The sequence below is a fragment of the Barbus barbus genome (assembly GCF_936440315.1).
Source record: "Barbus barbus genome assembly, chromosome: 47".
Classification (NCBI taxonomy): Eukaryota; Metazoa; Chordata; class Actinopteri; order Cypriniformes; family Cyprinidae; genus Barbus; species Barbus barbus.
In genome coordinates, this window is record NC_136725.1 from 579,887 (window position 1) to 606,504 (window position 26,618).

The window sequence follows — 26,618 nt, forward strand, 5'->3', positions numbered from 1 at the left end:
CGGGTAATTATACTGTATATAAAACGCGGGCATCAGGGAGCCGTTATTAATAAGCGAGGCATTGAAACTGCTTTTGAACGATCCATCGATCGCGTTATAGTTTCCCTTTCAAGAGACGCAATCACACAAACTATGTTTACATTATGGAGCAACAGCACTTACCACACATTTCACAAGATCAGATGCTTGTCAGTGGTGCTCAGGATCTGTAAGTCATTCGCCATCATCCTCATCTCTCCTTACTGAGAGTGAAATCTTATGTACTGTCACAGGCTACCGCTAGCAAGGAGCTAACCATGTCCCTTTAGTGGCTCGCGTTATTTGCTTTCTGTGCCTTTCTGAATACAGACACCAACCCATCCCTGCACGGCCTGGGACATAAAATTTATTTTGTTATTTTCGCTGTTGTCCGCGCTTGTTTATTTACAATACCTGCAGAGCTTCTGATGGTTCGGCCGGCTTAGAACAAGGGCGGGTTTATGCAAATGTTGGGGGCGTAGTGATCCCGACTGTTGCGTCACAGTCGGTGTTATGTTCTGATTCGCCTGTTTTTCAGTGGTCTTTTTTAATCACGAGATTTACATATGAAGGAGAAAACTATGGTGTTTGAGGCTCACTGTATGTCATTTCCATGTACAGAACTGTTATTATTTAAATATGCCAGGGTAAAGACAGTTTTTCATTCTATGGCACCTTTAAAGAAGCGATGGCTCATTTGCCGAGCCCGGAAGAAGCAGGGGACAAATTTTCTACCGAACTGGTCACATTCTGTAAAGAATTCAGCCCCACTGTGCATGAGCTGAGGAGGCTTCTAGCAGTGAAACTGGGGGCTTCGAGCTGGCACAAAGTGAGTGGGAGGCTGCAAAGAGAAGACTGCCGGAGAGAACACAGCGAATGGGAACACCGATACAACTTGGAATACCGCACAGCTGTTGGGGATCTGGCTGAGGGAATTAAAGCGGCTTTTCCAGCACGTGTGGACACATCAAAGATTGGCAATTGCTGCCAGAACAGAGAAGAGTCTGTTCAAGATTATTATCATCGCCTCTATGAGATATTCAACAAACACAGCGGACTGACAGAGCCAGCTGACCGCGGAAACCAACCGGAAACATGGGAATGTCACTTAAGGAGCTGGTTTTTGAATGGACTGAGACCTGAGATTGTGCAAGCAGTAAAGACCAGCTACATCGAATGGAAAAACGGACGACTGTCTGCCATGTTAGCACACGCCTTGCATGCGGAAGAACTGCAGACGGCAAAGAGAGAGCGAGTCAAAGCAAAGACTGACAGAGATTTACAGCTGGCCTTAGTTCAAGCTGTATCAAGACCGGGGAGCTATTCTGTGCAGCAAAATCAGCAGAAAGGTGGGGGAAGAGGAAAATGGCAGGGTGGAAGAAACAGTGGAAAGCGGGCCTGCTGGATCTGCAACACTGATGATCATGCGTTCAATAAGTGTACCAAGTGCCGAGTTTGCAAGAAGGATGGTCATTGGGCTAAGGACTGTCCGGAGAACTAGCGAGATCAAGAAGCAGACTGAGGGCAGGAGATCGGAGAGCAGGCGAGAGGAGGGGTCCAGGGTGAGCAGTCTCAGAGGGCCACTGAACAGGGAAGTGAAAAAAGTAACCACACACACACACATACATTGATGTACACACTGCTCTCTGCAATGAAGAAAAAGCTTGCGTTTCTTTGTGTGATTCTGATGTGATTGATGAAAATTTTGATAAATGTTTGATGATGTTTGAAAGTGAAGCATTTAGGAAAATGCCTAAATACCCCATGCTAGTTGAGGGGGTAATGATTGAGTTTTTAGCTGATTCTGGGGCTTCGAGGTCATCAATACGACCATGTGACTTGCCATGTCGACCGTTATTGACAGATAAAATAAATGAGAAAATTTCTGCATCAGGGCATGCAATTTTTGAAAGATTTACAGTGCCTCTAAATTGTGAAACAGAGGGCGGCAAATTGCTGAACCATGCATTCATTTATGCACCAAAATGCCCTGTGCCAATTTTGGGTAGAGATCTGCTATGCAAACTGAATTTGACACTGGTTGCAGACTCCTGGGGTGTCCGAGTAGCAGAGGAGGGAGAGCAATGGTGTTGTTTGCAAGCAGAGCCTCAGTGGGCTTATGAATGGCACATCACAAATCATGATTGGGCTGAAATGATGTGCGAACTGGCTAAAAGACAAACTGAGCCATCTACCTCAGAAATAATGCTGTCTGACGATTTACATTGCACGTCACATGTCGTAGTGGAATTAGACAAACAGTATGAAAAAGACTGGTTTAAGGGGGAAAAAGGTGAAACTTTGAGTTTTGAGAAAATATTTTGGACAGAAAGCATGTGTGCTATTTCAGTCAGCCTGACAGAAAAACAGCTTCCCTTTTTCCTGGTGTCAGAGTCTGTGCCTCATTTATCACTCTCCAAGGCCAAAGAGCAGACATGGGTCGAACTGGGAAGATTTGTGAAGCGCTGTGTTGAGACTACAGACTGGTGTGAGATAAGTGCTGATGTGGAACACAGTGAGAGTTTAGGAGCGTTTATGTCAGATTGCAAGCATGAAATTGAGGTACGGAGAGAAGTGGTGCACATTGATAAAGACATTAAGGGAAATCACTGCATGACAGACATTTGCGTTTCAGAAATTCACCCAGCTTTGGCGGATGTGCCATCCGAGCTGTGGGCAAAACATAAGTATGATGTGGGGTTGATAAAAAATTGTGAACCTGTAGTAATCACCCCAAAGTCTGATTACAGGCCGTGCCAACGGCAGTATCCCCTGAAAAGGGAGGCAGTACTGGGAATCAAACCAGTTTTTGACTCTCTGGTAAAACAAGGCATTATTGTCGAGTGCAGTGATTCCCCTGTAAGAACTCCCATTTTTCCTGTGAAAAAGATAAGAGACAAAGGTCAACCAACAGAGTGGCGTTTTGTGCAGGATCTACAGGCAGTAAATGCAGCTGTCAGGCAAAGGGCTCCATCAGTTCCAAATCCATATACGATTTTGTCACAAATACCACAAGATGCAACATTCTTCTCAGTGGTAGATTTGGCTAATGCATTTTTCAGTGTGCCAGTGGACAAAGACAGTCAATTGATGAGGCCACGTGTTTGGCTGACACTCTGGCCCTTTTACAGCATTTGGCTGGGGAGGGCCACAGAGTTAGCTTGTCTAAACTGCAATTTGTGAAACAACAAGTTACATTTTTGGGTCATGTCATAACACCGAACAGTAAATCCCTGTCTGACAAAAGAATTCAAGGCATTAAAGATGTACCAAAGCCAATTACAAAGAAACAAATGTTGTCATTTTTGGGCATGTGTTCGTATTGTCGAACATTTATTCCTAACTATGCAATTCTTGAGCAGCCTCTGAGAGCCCTAACAATAGGGAAGGGGTTGAAGTCGACTGACAAAATTGATTGGAATGACGAGGCAGAAAAGGCATTTTTAAATATGAAAATTCAGCTGTCTCAGGCGCCAACTTTGGGCCTGCCGGTACCGACTAAGCCTTTTGTTCAGATGGTGGATGAGAAAAATGGGTTTATGACTTCTGTGTTGTTGCAGCATCATGGAGACAAATTGAGACCTGTGGCTTATTTTTCAAGCAAACTAGATCCAGTTGCAGCAGGCCTGCCACACTGTCTGAGGGCGCTGGCTGCTGCTGAACAGGCCGTGATGGCGTCTAGAGAATTTGTAGGTTACTCTGACCTGATTTTAAATGTGCCACACGCTGTGTCTATGATCTTGCAGGAACAGAAAACATTGCATTTATCGACGGCTAGGTGGTTACGATACCACACTATCTTGCTTGATATGCCGAATATCACTATTAGACGATGCACAACCTTGAATGCTGCTACTCGCCTTCCAACGCAGGAGGATGGGGAGGAGCACCATTGTTGTCTAACTGCATTAGAACAAGTGTGTACACCGCGTCCAGATCTTTCTGATGTACCACTTGAAAACTGCGAAAATGTCCTCTTTGTGGATGGCTCGGCTTTCAAAGATCCACAAACAGGCCAGAATAAAGTTGGGTATGCAGTAACAACTGAATTTGACGTCTTGGCATCTGGCTCATTGCCAGCAAATTATTCAGCACAAGCAGCGGAGCTTGTGGCGCTGACTGAAGCGTGTAAACTTATGGGAGGAAAGTGTGTAACGATATACACTGACTCGCGTTATTCATTCGGTGTCACGCATGACTTTGGAGCACTGTGGAAACACAGAAAATTTTTAAAGTCAGATGGGCGCCCAATAATGAATGCTTCTCTGGTGGCAGATTTGCTGGAGGCCATTCTGCTGCCAGACAAGATAGCCATTTGCAAATGTGCAGCACATACCCATAACAAAGATTTCGTATCCACAGGAAATGCCAGAGCTGACGCAGCTGCGAAGGCCGCGGCGGCTAAGGAGACAAAAGACACAGAGTGTACTTTGCTATCTGAATCTAATCCAGACATTTCCTCTTCTTTACAGAGCATGCAGGCCTTTGCCTCACAGGCAGAGAGGAGCCTGTGGAAAAAGTGTGGCTGTAAAGTGACGGATGGCGTCTGGATGAGCTGTGATGGCAAGCCTTGTTTACCTCGACACTTCTTTCCTCATTATGCTAAGTCGATGCATGGGAAAGTATATTATTATTAATATACGGGGCCTTGTATCTCCAACCTGTACCAGCTTTGGCCTGGTTTTCTTGCCTCTGGCAGGTCCAGCACTACATGCCTTGTTTCTTTTAATGCATCACTAGACGGTATACATACATCTATTTTAAAACAAGCAAGGGAAGAGGAGAGAGGAGGAAGGAGCCACCTCTCCTCTTTTCTTTAAAAAAAAAAGGGGAAAAATAGAGGGAAAAAAAATGCATACATGTATATCAGACACACACAGGGTAAGTGGGACATGAGCATGGGGGCCTGGGCTTTGCACTGGGCTGGCTCCACACTGCACGTCACACTTTTTTAATGCATCATACACTTAACAATACATATACAGTACATATGTGAGGTAAACATGGCATGTGAGTGGCGGCCGGGGGTGAGACTTTGGTCCTTGTGCCCTGCAGCTCCTCTCCTAGATGGCTCGTCCTGGGCCTAAACTATGCCTTGCCCACGGAGGGCCCAGAGCCAGCCTTACAATATCTTACTCTTTTTAGCTTTATTATTATTATTATTATTTTCTCTCTATTATTAATATTATTTTGCTATTAATGCTTCTGTGATAACTCGCGTTATATCCATCTATAAGATCTTGTAAGATGTCATAATAACGCTTTGAATTGACGGCTGTTAAAAATCGAGCCATTCTTCCGCGAAGTGTTCGATTAAAACATTCTACCACACACGCCTTAACGTCACTTGCCGTAGCAAAATGATGTATGTTATGCTTTTTCATCAATTGTTGGAAATGTTTGTTAAAAAATTCGGTGCCTTTATCAGTTTGTAATTTTTGCGGCACACGGTTTTCTTTGAGTATAGATTCGAACGCTTTGGTAACCTCCTTCCCAGTCTTATTTTTCAGTGGCCGAGCCCATGCATACTTACTAAAGATATCTATACACGTTAGTAAAAATTTTATATTATCGTTTTCTTTCGAATAAGCAGACATATCAACCAGGTCTGCTTGAAACTACGCATCTGTTCCGTACACCACCACCCTATTGCGCTTGTATTTGACAGGTGCGGTTCTGTGTAACGTATAGGCGTCCTGAGATGCTAACCAATCCGTCACTTCTTTATCCTTCAGAGCTACTCCGTATTCCTGTAACACTCCGCGTTTTAACCGTGCTTTACCCCCCAAAGATCCTGGATCTGAAGGATTGTAGTACACTTTTTTCATTAATTCAGACATCTGTTTGTTTAATTCAGAAAACCGTGTTTTTCAGAAAATAATGACAAACGCTGTTAGTGTCAAGGATTTTTATTTACAACTGCTGTACAAGCGATAATCAAGCATTAAATATGATTGGCTACACAACATCTAGATATTGAAGGAATTTCGCACACATTACAATATTTTTCTCAATCATATATTCGGTTAATACATCGATAATTTCACACACATCCGTTGCTTCTTTTCTTGACAAGGTCATCACACACACATCGGTTACATAAGTACAAAGACACAAAATGTTACCAATTTTAAGACTTTCTTCATATTCAGACATATTTTCAAGAATGTTCCACTCATCCGACATACATCGTACAATATTCATCTGATTTTTTAATTTCATTAAACGTTTATTATCCACATAACAGTCATTCTCATCATCGATAATTTTATACAATAAATGTATTATTTCTCTCTTAATGTGTCGTTTAAATAAGAGCTTTGTCAGACAGGCTGTGTTGCAGAGGTTTCCCATGTTCCCAGTTAGTCGGAACCTGCCGGAGCACTTTTCTTCCAGTTGTCAACAGCGTCGTAAACAGCCTGTTCACAGGTTTCGTTCACAAGCGTTGTCCTGAGTTCAGCCAATCCTCCGACTATGAACATTTCATCCCTGAGCTCGCACAGAACACCATCGACAACACCCTGAATCCTTTGGAGGTGTGGGGTTAAACCAAACAGTTTCAATGTTCGGGCCAGAATGTGTTTTAGGTCAGGTTTACACACTTTACCCCTTAGTTCTTCAAAACACCCGAGAAGATAGTATGCAGGAGCCTCATAGAGACATGAATGTTGCGTTTGCGACGGATGATCCGTCGTACAGCCATAACAATCTTTTTGTAACTGTCTGTCTACCAGATGTTCCAGAATGATCCCGACAATGGCTTTAATGATTTTATAACCGGTTACACCGATACACCCGTCGACGTTGTCCGAGACGGTATCAGAGCCTGTAGCACTGTCCGCCATAGATTGAGACGGTCCGTACTTCGCCAAGAATGCGAGGTTATGATATCCCGGTTCTTTACAAAATTTGTCTAACCAGGCGATGTTGTCCGTAGACGTCCATGCGGCACACGCGTTGTCATCGCCTACACAACTAGGTGTTGTTGAAACGTTTTCTTGGGACATGTTGCTGTCGTTAGCGGTCGAAGCTTATTTCCTCTGAGAGTCCTGCCGGGGTCTGTTTTTAATGGCTATAGAATGTAGGCGGTGCTACGTGAACACCTCTCCGACTGGTCACACACCATTCAGGGTGAAACAATTTCACTTTTATGTTGTTGTATCTATCAAAAGCTTCGCACCACTTAAACAATTTGTCAATCTTTCCGAATATGTCTTCTAACGCAGGCACATCTTTCCATTGAAACAAGAATTTAATGCTATAGTATTTGAGATGATCCTCTTCAGATATCGGCCAAACGCTTTCAGGCAAACCTTCTGTGGTATCGCTACAAAGTATGTAGATGTAATCATCGCTGTGTTTATTAACGTGATCCCCACTCTGTATCGCATTCCAGGTGTGACACCGTTCCATTCCCCTATGAATAGAGGGTCATCGCATCCGTCTTTTAAATCACGCCAAACGTAGTTGTAAAATAAACACCAGTCTTTTACTGTGAAAAACAGTTCGGGGTCATCGCTGGTGTCGTACGTGAATCTTTCATCTGCGTCCACGGTGCTCAGCCTGACCTCTCTGTTGGTCTTGTCAAAGTCGTAACCGCATATGCGATTACCGGATAAATGAAACTCACACTTAACGTTATCCAAAGGTTTGTGGAGGAATTTGGTCAAACACGGACCGTGTTTCATCTTCCTAGGCGCTAGAATGAGATTGTCCATAGCATCCACAACGGACTTCTCGGGGGTTTTAGGTATTGCTACCTCAGCCATTGTAGAATAATTTTCAGTTTTTTCCAAATTCGCAAAACCTACATACGTATTTTGTGTCTAGGTGAAGATAAGTTATCCTCAACACGCTTTTTAAACACAGGGTTACAACAGGGAGGCTATCGCTACACCCGCATTAGGGGGGCGTTGATGTAGGTGTGGTCTGACCGCAGTGCTCCAAAGCTCATTCTGAGTTTCATACAGAAGTGAGAGGTTGTCTAACGGACTGCGCGTCAAAATAGTCTGTTCTTTTAATTTTCTAAGTTGGGACAAAAGCTAGCTTTTAAATTGTAATGTTACAAGATTTTTACAGGTATCTTATACTATTGTTTAACGTTCTGATATTTTTTTATTTCACATCATGGTACGATAAAACAATTCTATATTATTTAACTTTGTATCTGTCATAAACTCAAACTTTTTAAAAGCGCAACAGATTTTTACAAATGTATCTTATTGTTTTAACTAACACGTCCGATGCTTTTTGTTATAGATGAACGAACGCGCACACCTCTTCTAATTCTTTTTAACTTTGCCAAACTAACTAGTTTTAAATTCCAATGATAGAAAAACTCTCTGCCCAACTAAAGCAAGAGCTTACCTCCATAACGGTGACTTCAAACTTTATTATTTTCAATAAAACAGCGCTTAGGCTTCTTGGAGGCTAAGAGAGGGCTGCCCATGCTGGGCCAGTGTTAAGGGGCCAACATTTGGCCAATGAAAAAATTCTCAGGGTGCCCTGCGCTGGCAGCCCGTAAAGGGTCAGTGCAGGCTTGTTTGCAGGGAAGGCTAGTGTACAGTCAGCAGATTTTTTTTTATGTAAAAAAATGTTTTCAGGGTGATACAAGACCCCACTGTGAAATGATCTTGCTTATCACCACAAAATATGAATTTCATCATATTTTATTACCTCAAGATGACTCGCAGTACCCGCTCGAGCGGTCTGTTATCAGTTGTGGTGGTGTGACTGAAGAATCAGAAATGAGTATTGCTGTTAGCCGAGTAAAATTATGAATGATTCATGCATATTAGTTCTGCTCTAAGCATGGACAAGTTTTTTTAAAAGACCGCAAAGATAATTATCGTGTTAATTTAGAAAAAAAAAAAATAAATAAATAATATATATATATATATATATATATATATATATATATATATATATATATATATATATATATATATATATATATATATATATATATATATATATATATATATGAAATATAAGTAGCTTTGGAAAGAAACATTTTAATTCAGCATACAAAAATACAAATAAATAGTGAAATAATGTAAATGTAAAACTAAATGTGCCAGTAGGTAATCCCCGTCTTAAGTGAGTCATTCAATTATTCATTCATTCGATTCATTCAAAAACGAAGCAAGTGACTGCGTTTATGAATGGTTCACTGAATCATTGATTCACTCGATTCATTTAAAAATGTGGATTCATTAATGAAATACCACCGTGTGATGATCAGAAACGCACAGACCCGGTGCCAAACACAAATTCACGGACGGGCATTTAATTTTTTCATGGGGGGCACGAATGAGATCAACCTCATTGCAATGCATAATATCATTAATTATAATAATAATAATTTGTTACATTTATATAGCGCTTTTCTAGGCACTCAAAGCGCTTTACATAGTAAGGGGGGTATCACCTTGTCCACCACCAGTGTGTAGCATCCACCTGGATGATGTGACGGCAGCCATAGTGTGCCAGAACGCCCACCACACACCAGCTTACTGGTGGAGAGGAGACAGTGATGAAGCCAATCAGTAGATATGGGGATGGTTAGGAGGCCATGATGATCAGAGGCCAATGGGCAAATTATGAAGTAAATGGACAAAAAAAACGAGGAAGAATTGACGTACCACTCCACTGACGCAATACAACATAGAACTCTTTCACCTAACGTTACATTGCTACTGCCCTCTCCTGTCAACTTTGGGGTGGTTTTTGATTATAGAAACGCCGTATATCCATAGCACTGCTACACGAGATCGCTCAGCATTTAAAAAAAATAATAATAATTACAACTAACATTAAGCGGTAGCGCTATGCTTAGCAGACAACCAAGCATTTCCGCGCTCACTATCGACAAACCAATCAAATACGTTTAAAATTATTTTTAAAAAATCAGACCAAACACATTTTTATTTTTATTAAGGAGTTATATAGAATACAAAATGATAACTTTTGATAACTCCGCTTTTTCGCAATGCGAGGGTAAATAAATAATAACTGATGTTTGAATAGTACAGTGTTTTCTTTACTCAGCAGGCTCTTCCAGGGCGGGCACTAGTGACTCACAGGGTGGGCCAGGCCCCCCATTGCCCGCCCATGGCGCCGGGACTGGAAACGCTCAACAGTTCTCTGAGGGCTTTATTTTCATTGGTGAAATTTCTGACAATGGGCCTCATTCATGAAACACGAGCAGAACTCATTTTTGTGTAAATCATTCGTAAAGCTGTTCTGACGTAATGTGTTCATATTTTCAAAATGTTAGTTGGTACGAAATAAATATACACCTGCTCCTTGTAAATGGTGCTTAAAACTTTGTGTTCTTTTTGGCAAACTGATGACAATGCATTTTGATGCACTGCCATCATAATATTTTACAAGTTCGTTTGCTCAGTTTTTTTTTTTTTTTTTTTTTGTAGCTGAGAGTTGATGAACTGTTAACTTTGGGTAAAAAGCAGCAATTGTCACTGTCACTTTTTACCCAGCCGTCCAATCAAAGGAGGAAGGGAGGGACATATAGTACACCGACCAATCATCCTACTTGCACAACAACTGAACAACAATAGAGAAATTAATATTGCTGGTAACTGCATTTTTATATTCAGTAATATTCTTCAAAATGAGATACTGATAATACATTACTGCCGTGGATATTCCAAATCATAGCAACCAAACCATCTCAGCTGGGAAAAGGCTGTGTCATCAAAGCTGTAGGATATCAGAGGCTAAATCAGACAAAGCGAAGATGCGATCAGAACATTGAAACCTGAGGAGCTGGAATTCAGGGAGGCTCCAAGAAACAGGATGTAATAAATCTAGTCTGAAGCAAGCAAACTAACCAGCAAGCTTCTTTTACAAAACAGCTTGCAACATTGAGACAAAAGAACACTTATTAATAATTCCAATTCAAGAAGGAGACTGTCAAATGTGTTGCAAATAATCAAGACTGATGTTCACATGTAAACCTGTGATAGAAAATCACTAGCTACAGACTCTCTCTTGGCTCCCCCGTACAAGACAAAACAGACTTGAATTCCTTTCTCTAAAGAAAACGCCTTCGTTCACCATAGAACTATACAAAGACTTTCTTTTTCATATGCCCATAAAATCATCCTAAAAGGAAATTTGTATGCAGAACCCCATATGTTGTAAACCACACATTTGACTATCCGTGTTTTAAATCATTTAAAAGTATTGAATAGCTTAAGCCTTAAAGGGTAGTATTCATGTTTAGTATGTATGAGTTAGAAAATTCATGCTTTAAATGTTTCTTCCAATCAATTATTTGTCAAATGCATCATAGTCTTGTTATAAGAAATCATGTTCAAAAGGTATACTTTGCAAGAGCCTGTAAAGTTCGGACCTCTGACTGAACGGATAACAAGTTGATTTATGATTTGGTGGAGACACAAAGCAACTCCCCAAGCAAGGACAGTATCTAATTATCTAGTATCAAGACATCCAGATGGGACGGTCTGAAAGCCGAGTTTAAAAGCTCAGGACACCATCTTTTGTCCCTCTCACTCTTTTTCAAAAAAATGCTCTCATCTCTCTCGTCCCTCTCTCTCTCTGAGCGTGCTCTGGCCCACGTGCCATAATGAGAAGGAAAACAACTTTGTCTCGTTACATCCTTTTATTTTATTCTTTTACTTTAGTTTCTTTTCTTTCCGTGGAGTTTCGTGTTCTAATGTAAGTTTGCTACAAAGTCCAGCTCCGACTGCACTCCTTCAAACTTCAACCAGACCAACTCCTCATCCTCAGCCAACGCTCAAGACCTCACTTCAAAGACTACTGAACTCTCAACCAATCAGAGACTTCGGGGAACCCCCTTCTGCAACAAGACAAAGGAAACCCCGTAACACAGGCAAAGCAAGCAAGTACCTCCAGGTTCTATATGAATCAGGTGCAGTTAATACTAATCTTAGCCTCATTGAGAAACTCAAAGCGAGGGTTAAATAAGTGATTGATGGTTGTTCAGGTCTATGCAATTGAACATATTGCTGTAAACTTGGGATTTCACATTTCCATTCTCTTAAACTCATCCTTTCCTCACTTTCTCTCTTTCTGCAACGTGTGAATGTGTGACGGCTTGTGTTCATGTTTTAGATTAGTTTATGTCTTAGGTTTATATAAATACAATCTGATTTATATTGAAAGAGAAGTATCTTGTGTTTTCTGCTCACAAGTTAATGTCTTAATCTGCCGATCTTGTTACAATGCTGTTTAATAGTGTTTTCACTATATTTGGATGTTAATATCCAGTGCAGTTTGTTATACGGCTCGTTCAGTGAATCGCCGTAACACTGATTCTGTTCAAATCCCTATAAAATCAGAAATGATTCCCTTTGAGCTAAATTAAACTATTGCTTTAAATTACATATTAATATTACGTTGTTATTACGTTACAAGCGTATTCAAGCGCCACCAGCTGGTCGTTTTCAGAAGAGCACCTGACATTTTTCAGCTGGCTAAAAGCACTTTAGTGAACACACCTTGTTGAATATTTATTGTTAGGCATAAGGCCTATGAGTCTTTTTTTTTGCATTTATGCAATATACTGGAGCCAAACCTGAGAAACTAGACCAGAATATTCCACTGCGTTCCTGGACACGCAATTTGCGTAGCTGTAATTCATCGGCGGGGATTAAGCTAATTGTTAATGAGCGTGCACACGCGCCCTATTTACGAATGATTGGAATTCATTAACATACACATGTTTAACTATCAAAACGGAAGTTGTCTAAAATGTGTCTAAAATGTAATCATTCATACATTTACCTTATCTTCATTTTTGCTTCACCTTGCAATATCCAAGAATCCTGCCTTGTACAGTGGGGCAAAAAAGTATTTAGTCAGCCACCAATTGTGCAAGTTCTCCCTCTTAAAAAGATGAGAGAGGCCTGTAATTTTCATCATAGGTGCACTTCAACTATGAGAGACAAAATTAGAAAAAAAATCCAGAAAATCACAGTCTGATTTTTAAAGAATTTATTTGCAAATTATGGTGGAAAATAAGTATTTGGTCAATAACAAAAGTTGATCTCAATACTTTGTTATATACCCTTTGTTGGCAATGACAGAGGTCAAGCGTTTTCTGTAAGTCTTCACAAACTGTTGCTGGTATTTTGGCCCATTCCTCCATGCAGATCTCCTCTAGAACAGTGATGTTTTGAGACTTTCAACTCCCTCCAAAGATTTTCTCTGGGGTTGAGATCTGGAGGCTGGCTAGGCCACTCCAGGACCTTGAAATGCTTCTTACGAAGCCACTCCTTCGTTGCCCGGGCGGTGTGTTTGGGATCATTGTCATGCTGAAAGACCCAGCCACGTTTCATCTTCAATGCCCTTGCTGATGGAAGGAGGTTTTCACTCAAAATCTCACGCTACATGGCCCCATTCATTCTTTCCTTTACACGGATCAGTCGTCCGGGTCCCTTTGCAGAAAAACAGCCCCAAAGCAGGATGTTTCCACCCCCATGCTTCACAGTAGGTATGGTGTTCTTTGGATGCAACTCAGCATTCTTTCTCCTCCAAACATGACGAGTTGAGTTTTTACCAAAAAGTTCTATTTTGGTTTCATCTGAGCATATGACATTCTCCTAATCCTCTTCTGGATCGTCCAAATGCTCTCTAGTAGTGTTGTCACGATACTGCAATTTCTAACTTCGATACGATACCTTGAAAAATATCGATATTCGATACCATTTTCGATACCACGGAGAAAAAAACTGCCACAATATTAAGGGGGTAATTTTTTTAATTTAAAGATAAATGTAACAAGTCGAGAACATGCGGTATATTTTACATGAACAAAAAAATGTCTTGAGGCACTGCATTTGTTGATTTATTTATTAATCTTTTATTAATCTTAGTTAAATGTTAATTGAAACTAACGTTTACTAATACATGTACTAATTAAAATCCAAAGTTCTATTTGTTGATATTCTCATTTGCTTCATAACCAAAATATTTCCAGATATAGGGCCCTATGAAATCCCTTTTATTTTTCCACAAATTCCGTTTTATTTTTTTCTACATTCAATTTTTTCCATTTTAATTTTTCTGGATTCCATTTTTTTCCGTTTGAATTTTTCTGGACTCTTTTTTTTTTTTTTTTAATGGTCAAATTAAATGCTATTAATCTAAAAGCATGTCTAATTCATTAAAATCATGAAAATTATACAATTTAACATTTAATTTATTAAAAGTGTAACAAAAATGACACGTTTAGGGCCGTATGAAATGTTTTATTTTTTTCTCACCTTATGTTTTATTGTTACCAAATTCTGTGTTTTAGCATGTCTATTATTTGAATGCATACAAACAATTTGTATTTATTCTTACAGTAGCCTTATGAAATGTGTTTTCCTCAGAAATTCTGTGTTGTGTATTTAAATTTTACTGGATATCAGATGAAGGCATAAAACTATTTTAATTCATTTATATTTGAATTAGTGAAAATTAAACATTTACATTTTTGGCAAATGAAGGGGATTTACTATTAAAATTAAAATATTTTGTGATTATTTCTTTAAAAAAAAAAAATGAACAGTAGTAGTAAGTAGTAGTATTATGTACATTCTACTAAATAATAGTAATATAGCCTATTTCTGGCACACGGTCTTTAATAGGCTAAGTTAAACCGAACTTTTATTTTGACGGGTTGCCGTGAATACTTCTAAAGTTCTGTGTGTGTATGATATGACGCTAGTTTTACTCAAATTAAATGGTAAAATGCTCGTAAAGTGCCTTTCAGATCAGTTCTGGAGATATTGTTGATGTATTTATGTCCTCATTGAGACGGCAGACGCTGAAATCACCGCGAGCGCCACATTAGTAAACACAACCGCACGTGCAGCACATTCACACAGAGACGCGCAGAACATGCAGGATTCATATTTAAATCCACTTTCGCAGCTTAATATTTACAGATACTAGTCCATATCGCGATTTGATTTGTGTAATGACCTACTTTTGATTAATTCATCCAAACTTTGACAAATTCCGTGACATTCCGCGTTAAACTGTAAATTCCGTGTTTATGACTGGATTCCGTGGCGTTCTCTGCATCGCGGAGATCATAGATCCCTACAGATAGCGCTCCTGCTGTGTTCTTTAACAACCAGAGCAGTCATCTTTCTATTCACTTCACTTTTGCTGTTTAACCAGAGCGAAGGAGACGAGTGCGGTCACGTGTGGTGCACGTATCGGTGTATCCATACTTCGGGAAATTAATATTGGTACCGTTCAGATATTTCAGTATCGATATTTATCGAAATATCAATATTTTTGACAACACTACTCTCTAGCAAGCTTCAGACGGGCCGGACATGTACTGGCTTAAGCAGGGGGACACGTCTGGCACTGCAGGATTTGAGGCCCTGGCGGCGTAGTGTGTTACTGATGGTAGCCTTTGTTACTTTGGTCCCAGCTCTCTGCAGGTCATTCACTAGGTCCCCCCGTGTGGTTCTGGGATTTCTGCTCACCGTTCTTGTGATCATTTTGACCCCACGGGGTGAGATCTTGCGTGGAGCCCCAGATCGAGGGAGATTATCAGTGGTCTTGTATGTCTTCCATTTTCTAATAATTGCTCCCACAGTTGATTTCTTCACACCAAGCTGCTGGCCTATTGCAGATTCAGTCTTCCCAGCCTGGTGCAGGTCTACACTGTTTCTGGTGTCCTTCGACAGCTCTGTGGTCTTGGCCATAGTGGAGTTTGGAGTGTGACTGTTTGAGGTTGTGGACAGGTGTCTTTTATACTGATAACGAGTTCAAACAGGTGCCATTAATACAGGTAACGAGTGGAGGACAGAGGAGCCTCTTACAGAAGAAGTTACAGGTCTGTGAGAGACAGAAATCTTGCTTGTTTGTAGGTGACCAAATACTTATTTTACAGAGGAATTTACCAATTAATTCATTAAAAATCCTACAATGTGATTTCCTGGATTCTTTCCCCCCATTCTGTCTCTCATAGTTGAAGTGCACCTATGATGAAAATTACAGGCCTCTCTCATCTTTTTAAGTGGGAGAACTTGCACAATTGGTGGCTGACTAAATACTTTTTTGCCCCACTGTATATAATGGCAATAAGGGTTCCAGCAGAAGGCTGCCTGCGTTGCCATTGTATAATGCTGTTATGGTTGCTATACTGTGCTTATTTGCTATGAATTGAGTACAATAATTCATTTACATAAGCTAATGAATGCAAATATAAATGCACCAATACACATGTAACCCTTATTACGAGGTAGTAGAAATAAGGTACATAGGTTTAATAGTCAAAAGTAGTCGTAGAGGTTATCATGAATATGATTTGGACCAGAATCAGAAGACACTAAATTGTTAAGAGCCTGAGAATTGAATATAAAAAAAAAATACTACACCAGAATGACAGTTTAGATAACTTGTATTAAATTCACAGGGTGGAACATGCATACAAAAAACACATTTATGAAAAATAACAAACTAAAATAATAAAGTGCGCACGTAAACAACACAAACCCCTCTTTTTCAGTATCTTTGAGCTCAGTTCGTCCTCGGTTCAACTTGCCTTGGTTGACAAAAGTTCAGTTTCACCGTTGGGGCCCTTTTCTTTTTTTACTTTGAGTTAGTGTTTGGCCTACCACAATGAAGATGAAGAGGATGACCCGGGCAGTTCGTCTAAAGCAATTTGATTCGTTGTCAAACACGATTGGCTCGCCACCCAGCCACCCGGACTGGGAATCAATGAATCTCTGGAAAAACGTCTGGATCTGTATCACTCCATGGAAAGGATCTCTGCACGATGTTCCCAACTCTTTACCAAAGCCTGACCTATAAATAAGGCCAAATCATTTCTTTCAATTGCCATTCAATGAATAAATGGACTGCTACAGGCTACTACAAAATAAAATGAGATAATATTTCAGTACACCTATAATGCAATATAAAAATCTTTCTCTCGTTGTACAACAGCTCTCATGTCTCTTCTCAGGTATCAAACTATATTTATACATTTCTTTTTATAACCCACAAACAAAATAATTTGTTGGTTTCAAAGACATTAACCAGTGTTTCGCTAGCCTATTGTGGCTAATTACCTTATTAACATATGCACACAGCAGGCTTTACATCTTCAGCTTTACACAATGAGCACCTTTGCATTGATTCACCCATTAACACAGATTAACATAGATGCTAGCGAACTCAAACTCAACAGACTAGGTTAAATGAAAAAATGGGCATCAAAAGCCTGTTAGCATGAATATATTAGCGAACTCAGATGCCTAGATAAACAACTCACCATTTTAACGGAATTCACTGCCTTTAGCTCCGTGACAACAGTGGATTCAGGCACAGCTTTCGTTTACACTCTATATTACAACAAGGTATAGTCAGTATAAGCAATAATGATTACAGAACTTGTTTAATTCACTCCATATTTTTTTTTTTATCTTACCAAGCAGATAAGGCAGCCTCCTATGCTCAAGTGCAAGCGCCAAAAGAACGTGCAGTGACGCGAAACTAGAGGCGTAACTGTAACGGAGCCTAGCTGGCAGCTGATTGGTCAGCTCAGTGCCTCATAGAATTCACCCATTGGTTCACTTGCAAGTCCATCAAAGATACAAAATTAAAGTTAACCCTTTCGTGACTGGGTTAGACAGCTAAATAGGGTTTCTCATTATTTAAACCTGGCTACACACAGATCAGGCATAAATTCTGATCACCTTACTAATATTGTGTTGGTCCCCCTTTTGCTGCCAAAACAGACCTGACCCTTCGACTTGCCTTCTTCCCATAGAGCATCCAGGTAAGAGACACACACACACCTGGCCATCCATGTGATGTAAAAGAAAATGTGATTCATCAGACCAGGCCACCTTCTTCCATTGCTCCGTGGTCTAGAGGTCTGCACGGGCTTTAAACTGAAGCCCGAACCCGGCCCGTACCCGCGATCAATTAACCCGACCCGACAAATACATTTACATGTTAAGCCCGAACCCGACCCGAACCCGAGGTCCACTCTATTTCTCACAGCAAATAAATAACATTTTTGCAATATGTTGTATTTTCTCACGGCAAATAAATACCATTTTTGCAATATGTTGTATTTAATGATTGCTTGAAACGGTAAACAAATACATGTAGGCGCAGCGGCCCTATCAGCACAGCAGTAAGATAAAAACTTACCAATTACGTAACTTTGCTGTGGTCGAACAGGTGTAACAGTCACAAATTTCTCTGGAACTCAAACTTTAAACTTTAAAAAGTTCACACTGTGTTGCTAAACTATTTATACAAATATATCCTTCACAGTATGAGTTATGAAGGAAGAGAACGGCATCGCCAGTTGATGGTTTCAGCGCCGTCCTCCTCTGATTGAAAGTTAGTCCAGCTGCACTGAAGTTCCTCTCGCTGCTGCTGCTACTTGCAGGGATGCTGAGGATACTACGGGCCAGTTTTGACAGTAAGGGGAAAACACCGCTGTTGTTTTTCCACCAACCCAAGAGATCCCTCTCTTCTTCCATGTCGTGGTTGCGGCTGGAGTATTGCGTAACTTCATCTGCGGTTTCACCGAGGGGCACGTTTACCCACTCCTCAAACTCTGCCACTATCTTGCTTCTTTTAGTGGCCGGTTCAGCCACCCGTTCAGCTGGCTCGTTGCCTGTGGTAAAGCTGGCTATCCGACGCCTGGCTTCTTGCTGGATATCCTATGTCAGGGAGAGACAGCATACGGAGCTGACAGAACTTTGGCCAAAGGAATATGGCAATCTTATGTAGTGTCTGGATTTTGATTTGCGGTTCAGCCATTCAAGATGCCGCTCACGAATGATGGCCTGATGAGGACTGTCTGACGCCACAGGTCTGCAGTGGCACTTAAGCCTCTCGTGCCACAAAACAACCAGGTTAAGTGTGGGGTACTGGTCACCCTCTAGTTCCCTCTGAGCCTGGTAAAATGGGCGAAGAAATTCCAGCAGGAACTCCAAGACATCTGGAGATATTTCGTCGATTTTTCGGCTTTCCCCTCGGCTTTCAAGTTTTTCTCGAAGCTCAGCGTACACCTGCTTAATTGAATCCAAGGTAAGGAACACCGTGCTAAACCTGGTGTCTGACATTTGCCTGACAGTTGTTGATAACTGACTTATTATACCCGTTTGCTTGACATATCGCACAAGTGCCTTTGCTGCCCTATGTGACCTCTGGTGCGCTGTCTCGTAGTTCGGCAGAATCAAGCGTTTTGTTCATTAAATGGTCTGATCTGCCTTTGCTTTTTGTTTTATTTTATTATTCTTAAAATAAATTTGTATATTTGTTTATTTCGTTTTTTTCCACAAATGTATGACTTTTGGAAGTGCAAATTGATTGCCATATGCAGTTTTAATAAAGTTGAAATAACGTAACCTTCTGTCATTTTTACTCTTCTAAGTGTACACTTGCAGGTGTTTTGTTTCTAATTTACTGTTAGGCCAATTAAATAATAATAAGGATAAACAATATTTAAAAAGTATAGGCTATAATTATCTAACATCTGACTAATTAAAAATTAACCTCAAAACATAACATGCTAAATGGGGGATATTTAGCATAAAAAATGTATTGTCAGAATGTCCTCTCTCAGTTGTTGAATTTCGCGCAGACGTTGCCACAACGTAAATGTGTTTGCTCAGTCCGATCTCATGAAAGTGCGAATACCACGAATAGTATCTGTAGTGCTTATGATACGCAGTTTTCGTGTGCATATGATACGCACTTTATGGGGTGTAATAGGCACGCACTCCGCACCCCTAATCCTAACCAAGGGGTTTACAGTACGTAGCATACACTGTAAAAAATCCAACTCGAAAAAGGTTCAAATTACTGTTTTTTTTTTTGTTGGCTCAGCAAATTTCTATGAAAAAGTCAGTAAAACTATGTTTAATACATTTATTCAACCTAAACCAAGTTTTTTTCCATAAACTTAAAACGTTTAGTTTTGTGAACAAGGTTTTGCAAGTTCATCCAAAAAAAATTTGGCCAACTTATTAAGTTAAGTTAGGAACTGCCCTCCCACTAGCAAATACTAATACCATTTGTTTATGGGACATTGAAGAAAAATGGTTGTTTGGTTATTTTTTTTAATAACTTCATTGTGCCAAATGTAATAGTGTTAATAATAGGCTAGTTATATATATATATTTATTTTTATTTTTTTTATTTAGTCTGGAAATAAAGTATTAGTGAATAATAGTATTAATAAATTAAATCATGCCCACTGTATAAATTATAATATATTGTATAGTATATTGTGCACAGCAGTATATTGTGAACTCAGGAAACTATGCTGCCTTAACGTGCTATTGTAATTCTGATAAATACTAGTTTCATCACACACACACACACACACACACACACAGGAAATGAAGTCAAAATTGAACTGAAGTCTTTCAAAAGCGGGAGGAAATTTAAGTGAGGCACCATTAAATTGGCGGAGGAAGACTTTTACTGTGAAGTTCGTTAGTGGGCGCCTCATCTCACTAGTTTGCATAATACCCTCAAAGACAGAACAGAACACAATTAGCCTAATTAGGAGTTATTTTTTATTGAAATGTTACATTTGAATAATACATACATTTAAAAATAATTAGCAGCATGTTTTACGATAAAAATGATCTTTTCCAATCGGGCCAAACCACGCCCCTCAGTACGTGACTTTTGCACAACCTTGATGTGAGTCAACGTCAACGTTCACTTTTTAATGCGGGAGAAACAACTTGAGAAGACAAGGCGTGTTCATCAAGCGGTCGGAGAATTTTTTTTTATTACAGACAAGGCAGCACGTGGCGATAATAATCCAGAGGACTATATATGGTGAGTGATTTTATTTTGTTTTTGTTGTACTTTACTTCTGAATTAGTTGATATTAGTTCGTTGGAAAAATAGAAACACCACTAGCAGCTAACTTTACTTTGTAAGTTATAAACATTACTGAATGTTTAAATTAGCTTTATTTTTTAATCATTTCAACGTTACGTGAAATATTTAAGTTTTTATCTTTTGTTGCGATGGATTTTGCTGCACAGTAATATTTTTGAAGTCGTGCACATTCTGTTGACTTCAGCTATATTAGGCTACATGGTTCTCCATCTGCTAATAACGTTACAGTACTGAAGGGCAGCTAAGAATTCTGATTAATTGCTACAACAGTAGTAAGTTAGATTAATTGATAACGTTCTGAAGAGATAATGATTTTTGAAAATCTCTGTGCAGCAGTTGTCATACAATAAAAAATTAAAAGCATAAGTATAAATTCATTGTCTATTTCATTGTTAATTCATTTATTTGCCTTTTATGAAACTGATCATTCACTTTGTGTTCTTTTTTTCTTAAACAGATCTACCTTGAGAGCAAACTTCATGCAGTGTAGATACTGTAAATACAATTGTGCCAGTCAAACTCTGCTGCTGAGACACTACAGGCTAAAGCACTGGCGCCCAGGCCGACGTGAACCATTGTTGTGCCTGTACCCTGAGTGTGTCTGCTCTTTCAAAACACCAGGTGGGTTGAAAACTCATTTATATAGGGTCCACACAAATTCTGATAAAACAACAGTACAAGCTACATTTAAATGTGACCTATGTGATTATCACAATGTTTGTACTGAAAAAAAACTTGCATCTGGGTACACATCTGAAAAGGAATGAGACCGTGCAATGCCCATTTTTGCACTGTAATTTTAAAACTAATGTCTATGTAACATTTCATAGCCACAAGTGCAAACATCACCAAAAATGCAAAATAAGTGATTATAGTTCATTAGTTGTAACTGACGATCGCACAGACTCTGATAATTGGTTAGATTCTGCTTCAGAATGCTTTGAGGATACATTGTATGATATACATGTAGAAGCTGCTGATGTTGAAGATATTGACAAAATTCTTGAGAAGAAGTTAGCTTCTTTGTTCCTTTGTATGCAGACAGAACTATGTGTATCTAGAAGTGCTACACAGCACATTTTTCAAAGTCTGAATGAAATACTATACCTGTCTAAACCATCCACAGAAATGTTGTTTCAAACCTGTATGAATTTCTTTCTTCTGCTGAACAGAAAGGGAGATATTTAGAAGAATGTCAGTAACCAGACAGTTTTTGGTACCATTGACTTCCATAGTATATTTTTTTTCCTACTATGGAAGTCAATGGTACCAAAAACTGTCTAGTTACTGACATTCTTTTAAATATCTTCCTTTCTGTTCAGCAGAAGAAAGAAATTCATACAGGTTTGAAACATGAGGGTGAGTATAATGACAGAATTTTCATTTGAAAGTGGAGTATCCCTTTAAGTCTTTTTAAACGATCTTTAAGGATTCATGCAGAAGTAAATCATAATTAAAATGATTTATCTCCCTCTAGACAACAGACATCCTATCACACAGACACGCTACAGCTTTACGGGGTCTCCCCTTGTACCTCAGGGAGCACGATGCAATATCAAAGACTTGTCTGGTAAGTTTTTAGCTTTTGTTCATGTCATATTTTCATTGATCACTGTTATTTTATGAAATGTGTGGTTATATTTAATAAAGGTGCTGACAGTTTCCATGTGGCTTGTTTTCATCAAGTATTTACATCAGGTTAACAGGTACTGTGCCTGTGGCAAGCAGGACGAGGCTGAGAGCCGTGAGAATGGTGCAAGGCCGGTGGCGTGATTGATAAGGCAGTTCACCTGCGTGCAGCACCGGTTTCGATTGTCTCACAGAACAGCTTTGGATTGATAAAAGGAGGAGCGACGACAGTGAAGGATAAAGGCTTGGACTATTTACATTATGTTTTGATTATGTTGATTAAAGTTGTGAACATTTGCCGGGTTCCTGCCTCCTCCTTCCTGGGGTTCAGCTCCAACACAGTTAAAGGATCAGGGAAGGTTTAATCATATAAAATAAATACAAAATAAAATTGAAACAGCAGCCCCTCACGGACGACAGCAACATAAATAAAACATACCAAAAATAGTCCAGGCCTGGTCTTCACTCGTCTTGCATTGTTGTCGCTGATCCTTTCAGTCATCCGGGCCTCTTTTGTGAGTCACGAGCCATGGTTCTTATCCTTGTCCTGCTTGTCACAGTGCCATGTTTTTTTTGCTAGAGTTTGAGCTTTGATTTATTTTTTTTATATTTGTACATATGCACAACAATTTTTCCTTAAATTTATATAATTCTTAGGACAGTGATTTGGAGGAGACCTACACGAGAGGAGTGAAACTGTGCATCCTTGAAGTCATGGAGGACGATATCTCACAGACAACAAAGACATGTCTAAACTTCGGCATCATTCTGGAGGAAACTGGTCATGCAGGACCTACCTGACTTTCCTACTGCTTTCATGGTATTCTTTGGACTTCTCTATGCACTGAACATTGAGTATTCAAAAGGACTAAAATACACATTTGAGGCAGTGCAGAACATCTTTGTGGGATTGGGTGAAAAGTGCACCAACAGAGTTCAGTCCCTGAAGAATAAGCTACTTACTGTATAGGCAGTTTAAGATGCTTTTAGTGTTTAAAAGTTAGCCATGAATTCTCTAAAACTAAAATGCTTATGTTTACATTTGCTACTGTTTATCAAGATTTCATATACATATAACATAGTGTTAGTGCTTTGTAATAGTTTTAACAGCAGTGTTGAGTTTTACTTGCAGTATTTCAATTTTCATTGTTGATCGCTTTGGCTTAAATATTTTGAATTTTTAAGACTTGTACTGGGTTGAATTATGTAAAAAGCCAAATGCTTATTCGTTTACTTGATATATTTTAATTCAATTGATATTTAAATGTTTCATGTTTAGGTGCGCCATTACTTTGTAGATGGATGCTCTTTTAAGTTTGAAAAGTATTTGTAACGTTTGTTTCTCATGTGCATTGGCAGTGTTTTGTAAAACTGTTTTACTGTATTGCAGTATTTCAATTTGCAGTGTTGCAAATTACACTTACCAACCAACTTTTGCCTCCAACAAAAATAAATGTTTTGTTAACATTGACTCACTGTTTTCAGTTTTTGACTTGGGCAATGTTATTGCAGTTTCCAGTCGTAACGTATTATTACTTAGTACCAATTTCCAATAGGATTTTTTTGTTCACTCAACTTCAGACATTGAGTTCTACAGACCAAAAATGTTGAATTGGCGCAACTTAAAAAGATTTGTTAAAAAATAGTTGCACCTCTCCACAAAACTAACAATCTTAAGTTGACCCAATTAAATATTTTTTGTATGACTGACAAATTAATTTTAGTCAGTATAACTGTTATTTACAAAAGTTGAGTGAACAAAAAAAAGCAGAAGGAAATTGGTACTAAGATTTTTTTTGTTGTACTGGCTTAAACTTTTTTACAGTGTATGCATGCAAAAAACATTTTTGGTGTATAAATGGCACTAGAAATTAATTTGTGGTATAGATACGCACTTTCATGAGATCGTGTTTCATAATCTGCTACTGGGCCGGCCCTCTGTCAAATTTTAAAACCCAGTGTGGCCCTTGAGCCAAAAAGTTTGCCCACCCCTGGGCTACACAGACCACAGACACACAGGTAGAGCCTGAGTGTCTGTGGTCTGTGTAGCAGATGCACATCTGCGCACGCAACTTTCTCTCTCGCGCGTGCCGGTCACCACAACACAGCAAGCAGGCAAAGCACACGGCACGCAAACTATATATAGCCTATTTAGTTTTTCTTAGTTACAAACCCGAACCCGACCCGAAACCCGCACATTTTTCGGGACCTGTCGGGCTCGGGTAGCAGACTTCTACCGTGGTCCACTTCTGATGCTCACATGCCCACTGTTGAGGCTTTCGGCAGGGGACAGGGGTCAGCATGGGCACCCTGACTGGTCTGCCGCTATGCAGCCCCATACACAACAAACTGTGATGCACTGTGTATTCTGACACCTTTCCATCAGAACCAGCATTAACTTCTTGAGCGATTTGAGCTACTGTAGCTCATCTGTTGGATCGGACCACACGGGCCAGCCTTCGCTCCCCACGTACATCAGTGAGCCTTGGCCACCCATGACCCTGCTGCCAGTTCACCACTGTTCCTTCCTTGGACCACTTTTGATAGATACTGACCACTGCAGACCAAGAACACCCCACAAGAGCTGTAGTTGACCCTTGTCAAACTCGCTCAAATCCTTACGCTTGCCTATTTTTCCTGCTTCTAATGCATCAACTTTGATGACAAAATGTTCACTTGCTGCCTAATATATCCCACCCGCTAACAGGTATTGTGATGAAGAGATAATCAGTGCTATTCACTTCACCTGTCAGTGATCATAATGTTATGCCTGATTGGTGTATGTAGTCCATGAGTCCACTCCAGAGCACGCTTCAGCTCATAATTCTACTCCAGAAAATCTTCAAGCCCCAGAGTTCAGTCCTGTCTTGGCCACCTCTGAGATCATTCTTGAACTTCCTGTCTTCCCTGCCTGTCCTGTTTTGACCACGGAGGTTGAATTTGAGTTCCCTGCCTTTCTGTCTGCTGAGTTGGTCACCAGTTTCATCAGCCCCATCAAAGTGGTCTCCAGCTCTGTCTGCTCCACACTGGGGGTCTCTAACTCCACCCACTTTAGTGTGGTCTAAAGCTCTGTCCACTCATCTGTGGTGGTCTCCTGCACTGTCATGGAGATTCTCAGTCCCCTCAGCTTTGTTGGGGTTGTCGTTAGTTCCTCCATTGCAGTCTCCAGCTCCATCTGCTCTGCTAGGTTGTTGTCAGCTCCACCCTGGTCTCATGCAATGAATGCTGTGCTGTCTTGACTTCTTGGCTCATTTTCAACACTCTTGCTTTTCTCTAGCACTAACTGATATTTGCCTAAAAATTGTCACAATAGTATGTGTGGTACTGTAGGTGATAAGGAGCTAATTTATTTGCAATCTTGCATTAAAATGTGACTTTGATGTTCTTCAGTCATGATACCCTGACCTATGCAGTTCAGCTACTTATTGTGGAGTTTTTCAAAACAATTTAGCTTTTATTTTGCCTCTGTCACAACTTTTCTGAAATGCCAGTTAAAAAAAACAACAAAAAAAACAATCTCTATTAGCAGAATCAAAGATTCTTGATTTTATTTGGAACTATAGGGATGTAAGACATTACCCTATTTGAACTTTTTCTAGCTTATGTCTTGAATACATTGTCTCAGCAGCATGTTATGGGATCCAATATAAATTTAGAATCATGTAATAAGAGAATCATGGTTCTGAAGAAAATAAAAAAAATGTACATTGATTTTTTTTTAAATTGGTCTGAATTCAATGACTCACTCAAAATAACTTAAATGATGTCTTAATTAGTGAATGATTGATTCAATGACATACATTATTTAAACAGTCATTTGTTGCCACCTACAGGTGCAACAATGTAAATGATACAGTCTTGAAATAAGTTTCAAATTCACAACTTGATTTATTTTTATCTTGATTGCTACCGTAGGCCAACTGATGATACCATTCATACCTACTATAACTCTTCTCTTTGGTTCAGGCACAGGTCAATCACATTTCAGCACTGGCCCCAACCCTGGATCTGCCACTGCTCTGCCAGTATTTATACTTTGTTATCTGACACTACTGTTTAACTGTAAA

At 39.7% G+C, this 26,618-nt stretch overlaps 1 protein-coding gene and 2 long non-coding RNA genes across 4 annotated transcripts in view; 1 reads left to right on the forward strand and 2 right to left on the reverse strand.

The window, feature by feature from the left end:
* Positions 1-26,618, reverse strand: part of LOC306865554 (cytolytic toxin-alpha-like) — a 73,299-nt gene that overhangs the window by 41,792 nt on the left and 4,889 nt on the right. The gene's annotated exons all lie outside the window — the stretch shown is intronic.
* Positions 14,062-26,577, reverse strand: LOC306865555. Of its 2 annotated transcripts, none has more exons than XR_013783876.1 (3): positions 17,468-17,523; positions 17,312-17,381; positions 14,062-16,842 (listed from the first exon to the last, which is right to left on the reverse strand). It is a non-coding gene; the product is annotated as an uncharacterized lncRNA (long non-coding RNA). The 2 variants fall into 2 exon arrangements; XR_013783877.1 differs by lacking the exon at positions 17,468-17,523 and adding an exon at positions 26,491-26,577 and having other exon boundaries at positions 16,706-16,842.
* LOC306865556 lies at positions 20,520-24,021 on the forward strand. Its single transcript, XR_013783878.1, has 4 exons — positions 20,520-20,856; positions 21,380-21,543; positions 22,400-22,492; positions 23,209-24,021. It is a non-coding gene; the product is annotated as an uncharacterized lncRNA (long non-coding RNA).